Below are 11,348 nucleotides of genomic sequence, written 5' to 3' on the forward strand. Positions count from 1 at the left end.
CTGCTCCCTGAATCAAGTTCGGTCATTATAATTTCCTCAGTGTTCACATTCATTTTATAATTCTTTCTATTTACATTGCGGTAATCACTGTGTATAAATTGCTTTCCTGGTCTTTCTTACCTCACTCTACATCAGTTTTGTGTAAGTCATCCCATACTTCTCTGAATTCTTTGTATTCAGTGAAGCTTGTGATACAATAATATTTCATTAGCTTCATGTTCTACAATTTGCTTAGCAACTAGCCATTCTCCATTTGTTGGATCCTTATTTTTTTCCAGTTCTTTGTTAACACACAAATCATCACAAATAGTTTGGTATATTTATCCCTGTATTTAACCTCTTTTCAGTACATGCTTATCAGTGCAATCTCTGGGTCAACATTCATGAGTATTTTAATTGCTTTCTTTAGTATCATTCAAATTTTTTTCCAGAATGGTTACATTATACCGATTCATAGTTCTGCTAACAGATTTTAAGTGGGCCCCTCTGACAATGACATCTTTTGTCATTTTCTAATTTGTTGAATGTGAGATTAAAAACTTGGATATTTTGAGTTGCATCCTCATTATCAGCAATTTGAAGCAAGCTTTTATTGTTTCTTAGAGCAGTGATAGGGGAGGGGAGAAAGTAGACAGAGTTCTTGACGAGTCATTTAGATGAGGGTGAGTCTAAGTAATTAACAACAGTGAGCCAACCAGACTCAGGGACCAAGGAAGATGTTTCTGTCTGAGTATTCAGTGATTGAAGGATGCAATCCAAAGGCAAAGGCATCCTGGATAGTCTTGATAGCAGAGCAGGAATGGTCAGAAAACTAGGTCACATCATTAAGGACAAAAGCCCAAGGCTATGTTTTCACAGAGGGTGCCCGAGATGGCATTGGGACTCAAAACCATGCAATAGCATGATCGTTAAGAGCCTTGGGGGTATTTAGTATGGAGAAAAGGAGACTTAGGGGGTAGACCTAGCAGCTGCCCCTTCCCCCAAGTTTTTGAAGAATTATACATTTTCCCTGACTCTTTAGATTCATCAGACCATTAAGCAGAAATAGTAGAGAGATATATTTTGATCCAATATAAAAAAAACCTTTGTAATGCTTATTGTGATCCCAAAGTGGAATGCATTATTTTTTTAGGCTGTGAATTCTCCATTAATGGACGCTGGGCGAGTACTGAGCAGGATGGTGGAGAGGATCCTTGGCCAGGTATAGGTTGGATGAGATGGAATCTAAGTTCCCTTGTAACTCTAAGATACTGTCATCTCTTAACATTTTCTAGTTTTCATGCAGCTTTAAGAATCTTCATCTATATCTTGATTCACATTCGGAATGGCCCCTGTTGATGCAGTAATACTTTATAGGAAAAAGTAGACTCCTTGATACTGCTACCTGACACCCAGGAGTCAGAATAGCGTCGTATAAAAAAGCCTTGACAGTTTGGATCTTAAATGACAAGCCAGGTTAACAATGAGGTTCCTTTTTTTCTTTTAACCTAAGAGATAAGGAACAATAACTGTGGAAAAACCTAATAACAACAATAACTCATAACATGAAAAGAATACTGGGTTTGAAGTCAGAGGAGCTGAGTTCAAATCCCAGATTTCTCACTCATTACCTGATTTACCCTGGGTAAGTCCGTTTTTCTGGACCTCAATTTCCGAATATGTAAAATGGAGATGTTAGACTGAGGACCTCTTAGGTCTCTTCCAGGATGAATCTTATAATCTGTATTGTGCTTTTGCACTTACAAAGTGGCAACAATCTTTAGAACTTTCAAAAAACAAAGACTGTAGCTTATAACATTGCTTTTTGTAAATAAAACACCCCTAGAACCTTCCTAATAATGCCACTCTTTAGGTCTTTTCTCCAGGAGAATGTAAATGCTTTGTGGTCAAGGTCTATTTCCTTTATTTTTCTTTGAGTCTCAGGTGTCTAGATCAAAAGTCTGGCCCCAAACCATCACATAATATTTGTTAGATTGAAGTTAAGTAGATTGGGGGTTGTCATCTGTACGTAGGCAAAGTTAGAGCCCTCTTTTTTTTTTTTTTTTTTTTTTTTGCTTTCAGGAAGGTTTATGTGGCTTAATAATTTTTTTAAAATTATATGCTAGACTAACTCAGCCATCCTGAACAAACGCTTGTGTGATCTTTCCCTGTTCTATAAAGGCTATCTGTAAGTGACACCAAGAATTACCTGAACCGTAATGCCTAATCTCCAGTTTTCAATAGACCTTGTTCCATTTGTGTGCCATGTCAGAAATAATAAAATCAGGCAGACAAACAGAGGTTTCTCTTCCCTCCTTGCACATTTTTAATAAAACTTCTTGAACAACAGAACTGAATTTCTCCCAAGGCTGAAATTAAAGAGATAAGATAGAAGATTACTCACTTGTCACTCTGCACCAAATTATGCATCACCAGTAGACATCCAAGTGGATTTTCCTAAATCGTCCAGAAATGTGTGAGTCTCCATCTGGAGCTTTTAAAAAAAAGCAAAGGAAAGGGAAGGAAGGAAAAAGAACATATAGTTAACCAGATAGCAACAAGGAGGAGAAAACGGACATTTTATTCTCAGTCACAAGTAAAATGTGAACAGAATTGGTTTTCACTAGCAATAATCTTTGGGGAGGGAATAGGACTGGAGGAAGGTATATGTGTAGGAAGGATGGGGAGGAAGGCTGGATGTCTTTGAATCAGCCTCTTTAATTTGCCCTTGTCCTGAAATAAATGCAGTTGTAATTGTTTAAATGCTCCTATCCATCTATCTCTCTTCTAGAGAAATCTATGCTACAGATTTCCAGTTCAGTATGGTAACTAAGATTTGTATTCATTCACTTATTCATTCATTCATGTATATATTTTATATTTGTACATAAATACAAACACATGCAAATATATTTGTGTATAAATATAAGCATATATATAAATTTACTTGTGAATAAACACAAATATGTAAGTACATATGCTTATGTATGATTATATATTACAAATATCATGTAAATATAGAATATACATTTTTATATTTATTTATTTGTTTTTGCTGAGATGCTGAAAGCATCACACACTGGTCCTTTGAGCAAGCCTACTTGTTGTAGGGAATGTAGAATATGGATGGGAGGGGGCAGGGAAAAGCTCATCTGGGGTAAGTAGCTCTGCTAGGGGGAGGAAGAAGCAACACCTTCAAGCTTCTTACTTCAAGCAATTATTCTTGCTAATGGGATGCTAAACTTTGTTGTTTCTATACTGCTGACTTCAAGTATCGTCAGCACCCTCTAATTTCAGCACCCTAGGACAAAACCCTCATGACACTGCCCTAGTTGTAACTCTATCCCAAACCTGCCTGCATTTGCCTGGGTACATTTGCCTTGAAATGAAAGAGCTTGGTCAAAATCTTTGGGTTGTAAATTTGTATATACATTGGATAGTTCTCTGTTACAATACAGGCTTTAGAGTTCTTCTGAAAATAAAATTGTTCAGTTTATTTAAAAGGATGACAATTTACTTAAAGCTGAAATCTAGACAAAATGGACTTGAATTTGGGAGAAAGATATAGGTTGTGCATGGGGAGGAGGGGTTAGGTGGAGAGTGTGATTCTAAAAGTCTTTCCTCAGTTATCTGTGAATGTTTGTAGGGTAATTCTACCACTCAAACCAGTTTTGACAGACTGGAGAGGTAAAGAGATTCCAACCACAAGCTGTTTATGTTTTAGTTACCCTTTCCAGGATGCCCATACTCCTGTGCACCCCTGGTACTTTTCTCCCAACAGGGACTTGGTTCTTACCAGTGAAATCCACAGAACATGTTCATCTGAGGGTGTACTTTAAGGAGACCTCAAATCTGATTGAATATTTTGGGACCTGGAGTAGAATGTAAATTCTTGAAGTGTGTAGGGGAGGTCTGTCTTGTGCTTGTTTGTGCTAAGTTTGATGCCTAGCACAGTGTCCTCATACATATATTTAATGCTTTAATAAATATAATCAAATTAATTTTAATTTTCTGCATATTTTGATACTCAGACACTAATATGGACAGGGAAAAACATAGTCATAAATGATTAAAATGTGAGATCATTATGAAGCTAGCACTAAAAAAGATCTTAAAGGTCATACAAACCCATTTTTTATTTCATGCATAAGAAGACTGAGGCTCACAGAGTTCATTTGACTTGTCCAAGGTCATACAGTTAGTAAAAGTCAGAAACAGGATTTGAACTCAGGTCTTCTTGACTCCGAGAACAGCATTGTAGCCATTGTGCCATGCTGACTCCCCTTTCCTCATTTTTCACATTAGAAAATTGAGGCCCAGAAAAGGTAAGTCAATTGTCTGTTGCCACATAGATAGTTCAAGAAAAACCATACCTGAATTCAGACAATCTGAAGTTAATTCTTGGACTCTTTCCATTCCAGCATGCTAAGGTTTTTCTTAGTTAATTTAATTCAGTTCAACTTACCTCAATTCACTAAGCATGTATCTACTATGAACATGACAGGATGACTAAGCAACAAAAGGAATGGGTTGACTTGGGAGGATGGTGGCTATCTAGTAACACCTGTGTTTTAGGAAAATCATTTTGAGAACTAAGTGGAGGATAAACTCTAATAGAGAGAGACTTGAGGCAAGGAGACCAACTAGAAGAAAAAGGGTAAGGCCAAGGCTGTGTGTCTGATCAAAATATTATTCACAGGTTGAGGAGTGGATATCCACTATCAGAAGGACTGCACTCAACCCTTTTATCTCAACCACTAGTAGGGACCCATCATTTAACAGCAGAATCACTGATCCATGAATGACTGCTAATGTGGAAGGTAAAAAGAAAATGAATTGATTGTCTTAATGGTCAAGCCAGACAATGGACAGAAACTGGCGTTTCTAATCAGCAGGTGAGTGTTAATGCCCAATCATGAAAACTGCTCTCAAAGGCGGCAGCAGCTAATGCCAGAGAGAATTTATTACTGTCATGGCAGTAGAGTGTTAGCCTCCCATTTAGATTTAATGGCCTCTTGATGGACGGTGGCAAACTGAAGTCACTGCCCAATGCAAATTGGCATCAGGCCACTCTTTTCTTTAGCCATTTTTAGTAGGGATGCCAACATTCCCTCCTCAGCTCTGCATCTTAGAAATCTTTGCTTCCTTCAATGTTTGGTATGGTGCCACCTCCTAAGGAAGGTTTTTCTTGATCTTTCTGGTATTTATTTTAATGTCCTTCCCATCCTCAAATTACCTCACATTTAAGGTTACTTGTATACATATTATATTCCCAAAATAGAGCTCCTTGAGGACAGGAACTGATTTTAAATTATCCCTTTCTTTCCATCTCTAGCATCTGGCACAGGAGCACTGGATTTATGATTTTGTTGGTATAGGATACTCCTGGGTAAGTAATCACCTTATACCAATGCACCTTATACCAACTAGTCCAAAATAGCAAAATTTTTCTCCATCTCCTTAGCTGCTATGTTCAGTCAGAGCCAACTAGTATAGTATACTTACAATCGGGTTCCATACCATTTTATTTTTATTATATTATTTGTAAATAATATAAAAATATAAAAATTGCATTTTTTTACTGAATTGTATTTTTTAAACAAAGATAGCACAATGTTAATAAGTTTATTTTACCCCAAATAAATCTAGTTTCCAGAAATGTAATACAATTAAAAAAACTAGGAAATTAGGCATCAAAAATTGAAGAACAAAATGAAACACCTGACTATTGACAGCCAAATGTAAATTCAACTCCTAAAACAAATATGTGTCACCCAATAGCTTACATATGTTCATATCCAGATGTGACTAACAGGGAACCATGAACAGACATCTCTAGAGTTTCTTCTGCCCAACCCTCTTCAAGGGAGACTGATTCCTTCCAGGAAGGGTACAAGAGATTGGGGTCACAAGGCTAGGTACTATGCCTAGAGATAGGGTACCAGGCTAGATATATCTATTGCCCTCTCCCTTAATTTAGGGGGAATAAAATTTAGGTTCTAGCTATGTTCCTGATTATTGTTATCTAATGGGGAAGGAATATCCCTAGTTTTTATATCCAAAGTTTAGTACCCTTCCCACAAAATATCAGTTACACAAAGTCTAGACATAGCCCATAGCACATATACCCATTTACCTAAGCAAGGGGAAACAGAAATCAGAGAAGTTATGCAGATGAGAATATACCAGACAATACACAGAGTGAGTGAACTCTCCCCTTTGGAGCAGGAATTCTCAGCCAACCAAGAGAGGATTACCTAGGGCAAATTCCTTTAAGTTTTTAATGTGGTAATCTGAGGACAGGGAGGTGATCAAGGTGCCATCTCCTTGACATGTTGGCTTCTCTCCAGAGTCTTTCTGTCACTCTACAGACCTCTTCCTGAGGAGAATATGGAACCATGTGTTTTTTCTCCAGAATCTGGAATCCAGAAGACCAGGATTTCTCTTCTCCCAAGCTTTCACTTACTCTACACCTTCACATAGGCCCTGAACATTGAGTAATCAGTCTCTACCAATGAGTTGAGTCTAAGACAGCTAGGCTTGAGCCCCTGGTTAGGCAAGCACTGTTGTGCAGTGCCTTATGTGGCTAACGTTCCACAATCCTTTAACTGTTGCTATCCACAACAGAATTTTATTATGTGCTTACTCTGTGTAACACACTGTATTAAGCTCAGTGTAGCAGAACTTTCACACCATCACATTGGTAGTAGTGATGAAACCATTTCAGTCACTTTAAGCTTTCATGCTTTTTTCCCCCTCTAGAAGTACTATAGTGTGTATATAGATAGATAGATAGATAGATAGATAGATAGATAGATAGATAGACAGATAGATAATCTATATATAGATATCTATCTATAATATATATTATATAGACATAGATATAAAATATAGAAGTACTATATTAGAAGTCTACTAGAGATTATCATGGGGGCAACTAAGTGGAACAGAAGATAGAGTGTTGGGACTGAAGTTAGGAAGACATATCTTCTTCAGTTCAAATCTGGCCCCTGACACTTATTTTCTGTGTAACCCTGAGAAAGTCACCCTGTTTGCCTCAGTTTCCTCATCTGTAAAAAAAACTGGAGAAGGAAATGGCAAACCACTCCAGTCTCTTTGCCAAGAAAACCCCAAATGGACTCATGAAGTATCAGATACAACTGAAATGAATAAACAACAACAATAAATTATCATGTTTTACCTCCTTATTTTACAGATGAGGAGATGGAGATTAAGAGATCATATAGCTTGTAAGTATCTGAAGAGGTATCAAAACTAGATCTTCCAAGACTAGAGTGCTATCCATTAGATGTTGTTGCCTCTCTAGAACATGTTTAAGGGAAGGTCATGTGGCTTACCTAGAGACATAATCAAATCTGTGAGCATAAAGAGGAAAGCAAGAGCAGCAAGAGAAGGAATAAGACATCACTGATCCTCACCTTTGGGTAGTTGATACCTCCCAAAACAATATGGAAGAACAGGAAAGCTATGCAATCAGAGATGGCACCAGAGATTCAAGACTTATGGTCTTCAGGCCATGATAGAAGTAGGAAGCAGTCTATTGTGGGTTCTAAGAGAGGCCAATCCCTTGATTTTGTAGTCAGTCAGTCAGTAAATGAGCATTTATTAAGTACCTACTGTATGCTAATCCCTAAGATTGCAAAGAAAGGCAAAAGATAGTTCCTGCCCTTGAAGAGTCTAGCAAGTACATAAATAAATATGTACAAATAAGCCATATTTAGGGAAAGCTCTAGAATTTAGAGGGTTTAAGAAAGACTTTTCATAGAAGGTGGGATCTTAGCTGAGACTTGAAAGAAGTCAAGGAAAGTAGTAGGTAGAGATGAGGAGGGAGAGTATTCCAGGCGTGGAGAACAGCCAGAGAAAAGCTCCAAAGCTGAGAGATGGCATAGTTTTGTTCAAGGAACATCCAGGAGACCAGTGTCACTGAACTGAAGAGGATATTGGGGAGTATAAGGTTAAGAAGACCAGAAAGGTAGTGGGGAAGTAGGGTATTATGTTAGAAAGAGTTTCAAAAGCCAAATAGAGGATTTTGCATTTGATCCTGAAGGTGGTTAGGAGCCATTGGAGTTTGTTGAGTAGGGGAGTGACATGATCAGACCTGTGCTTTAGGAAAATCACTTTGGCAGCTAAATGGGGAATGTATTGGAGTAGAGAAAGACTTGAGGCAACAGACTGGATCTGAGGGATAAGAGATCATGAAAATTCAAGAATAGCACTTTTGTTATGAGTCTGAGGAACATGGAGGTTGGTGGTATCCTTGACAGTACAAATAGGGAAATTTAGAAAGGGGGAATGTTGGGGGAGGCAGGATAATAAATTCAGTTTTGGACATAATGGAATTAAGTTGTCTGCTGAACATTTGATTTGAGATGCCTTAAAGGCTGTCGGAAATGTAAGACTAGAGGTTGACAGAGAGGATACATCTGGATAAGTTGATCTGAGAGTCATCAGCACAGGGATGATAATTAAATCCACACTGTGGCCTTGCCACTTGATTTTTCTTAATTGTTTTTCTTTGTTACAAATGAGGCTTCTATTGGAAGAGAGTACATAGGGTTGTTGTGTTCGTCCTTCGTTGCCGAAGAAGACCATGCCATCAGAGAAATGATGACATGACTTGCACTTGACTTTGTTTTGAGTGAGGGAGGGCTGTGCAGGTCACCAGCCTCACTTCTCCTCCAGAGCCATCTGAATCCAGTGACCCAGGATGCACTGAGAGACCTTGGGCCCTTTAGGTCAAGGTCTATTCAGGAACTCACTCAGAGTGAGGTAACGCCCATTCAGTGAACAGGCCTCTTTAAGAAGTAGTCAGGGGATGGCCCCTTGAAATGACAGTATAAAGAACAAGAGCCATAAATAAAAACTGCCAAAAGTTTCTTTGCCATTTCCTAGGGGTTTAGTAAAGGAGGAAAATGTATATTTCTTTGATGAATGCTCTTTCACACAAACCTATCTCCATAAATCTTTGCTAAAGGGGTTTAAAGGTTTATATGATGTTTGTGAACTTCTTGAGGGCAAACTCTTTTTCCTTTCTTTGTGCTAATCTTGGGATTAGCACAGTGCCTAGCACGTAGGAGGGCAGCTAGCTAGGATAGAATGCTGGGCATTTTAAATTTTCCTGAGTTCAAATCTGGCCTTAGACACTGGCTGGGTGACCCTGGACAAATCACTTAACTCTGCTTGCCTCAGTTTCTTCATCTGTACAATGAACTAGAGGAGGAAATGGCAAAGCTTCAAAGATAGTATCTTTGCCAAGAAAACCCCAAATGGAGTCATGAAGAGTTGGGCATGAACAAAACAACTGAATGATAACAGATAGCACATAGCAGATACTTAATGAATATTTGTTGATTGATTTTAAAAGGTGCATGTTTACACCTTCTCCCATTTTCATCCTCCCTGCTGGAAAAATCTTTTATTTTTCTTGAACTTCAATGTGAAGGGTAGGAAAAGGCTCTTTAATAGGAGAGTTATCCCCCACAAGCCAATTCAGCTCATCTTAAAACTCCACCAAAGGAGTAATTAGCTTTGGGGTTCTAAACCTTAAAAAGCTTTATAAAAATTGAGCTATTATTATTACTATAGTTATTATTAGTTAATGTATTACAAATATAGTGCTTCATGCCTAGACTTAATAATCCTCACAATATTCCTGAGTCCAAGATTTCTATGCATAATAATACTAGTTCACACTGATAAAGAACTTCATGGTTCACAAATCATTGTACATCTTATCTCATTTGACCTTCACCACAATGTTGTGAAATACTTGCTATTATCTCTCCTTTTCAGGAAAGGAAACTGAAGCTGAGAGGCACTAAATGATGAGCTCAGGGTCCCACAAGCTAGTTAGGTAACCGAGGCAGGATTCAGACTCAGTCCTTCCAGACCCATGACACCCACTAAACTGCTCCATGAGCCTCACGCATGTAAGTCTATCAGTATTAAGTAGGGGGCTTATTGTGATACACAAGATCGCTTTGGAATTGCCCCCTCTGCCATTCTTACAGACCTTGCCAACCTTGTAGATAAACTCAGACATATCTCTTAGCCCACAATGATTTCAGCTGGCCCCATGCCAACTGACCTGGGCTATGGTAAATCCCATCTCTGCTCAGCTCTTTGTGTTGTGTTTGACCTCCAGAACGTGAGAGCCCATCTGGATTCAGAAGAACAAGGAAACTTCCAATGTTGTTTTTGTTTCTGCCCTTCTAACTACTTAGTTTAAGCTTTGATATGGTAAAATAATGACAGGAGTTTCAGAAATATAATCAGCTCAGTGACCAAAAATAGAAGGAAATCAGTCCCCAAAGCACTGGTTGTTGAAAATGTTTGTATGTATGTATGTATGTGTGTGTGTGTTTGCGTGTGTGTGCGATATTTTATTACCTGTCACCTTCTCCTTCTGACAGCTGCAATCCAAAAACTCAAGTTTATTTCTTGTTCTAGCCCTTTCCATGCAAATGGAGTATTTGGAATGATGGAGTGTTTGGAATGATAAAATGTTGGAGTGAATTAAATACCTACATGCCACCCTCATCCCATTTTAATTTATTGGTTCTGAGTGTATAGGGTTGGAGTAAACTTGGAATAACCAAACATGGGGATTCTTGCTGGTTCTTAACTCAGAAGGATTAAAGTCGATCTGTACTGATCCTGAGGACAGGCCTAGGTTGGTTGCTAAAGTGAGCCTCTCACTCAGAGATGCAGACAGCCTTACCTGATTGGAGGATGTCAATACTTTTATCATTTTTATGATAACTACAATTTGTAGAACAATATCTAAAATTTTTAAAGTGTCCTAACGGCTACATATAAATATATGCATAAATTTAAGCACATAATCAATCAACATAAATTTATGAGATGGCCTACTGGTTAATATATGACCCTGAGATGGAGATCATAATGTATAGCACGTATATGAATAAATTTCCCACTGAAATTCGACTCTGTTGAGTCTGAGTGGTATTGAGATGATCTTGAGATCTTTAGCTATGGACTATAAGTTCTGTCTAGTCCTACCAAGCCAAGAAGGCTTCCTGGTGTTGGCCTATATGTTTGCCTATCAAGTGCCAGCCTAGCTAAGTCCAAAGAAAATTATCCCAATTTGGTTAAAGTGTGATGAATTATTCAGCCAGAGTAACTTGCAAAACTTGCAACTAACAGTTGGTATAGAGGAAGGAAGACTGGATTTGTAGTCAAAGGATTTGGATCCACTTCCTACCTCTATTTTCTAGTATATGTCTGAGCTTAAAAAATCCCTTATCTTCTCTGGTCCTCAGTTTCATTATCTGTTTTGGTTATATTAAAGGTCCCTGCCAGCTCCAAGTCTATGATTCTATGAT

Source organism: Notamacropus eugenii, chromosome 3 (assembly GCF_028372415.1).
Source record: "Notamacropus eugenii isolate mMacEug1 chromosome 3, mMacEug1.pri_v2, whole genome shotgun sequence".
Classification (NCBI taxonomy): domain Eukaryota; kingdom Metazoa; phylum Chordata; class Mammalia; order Diprotodontia; family Macropodidae; genus Notamacropus; species Notamacropus eugenii.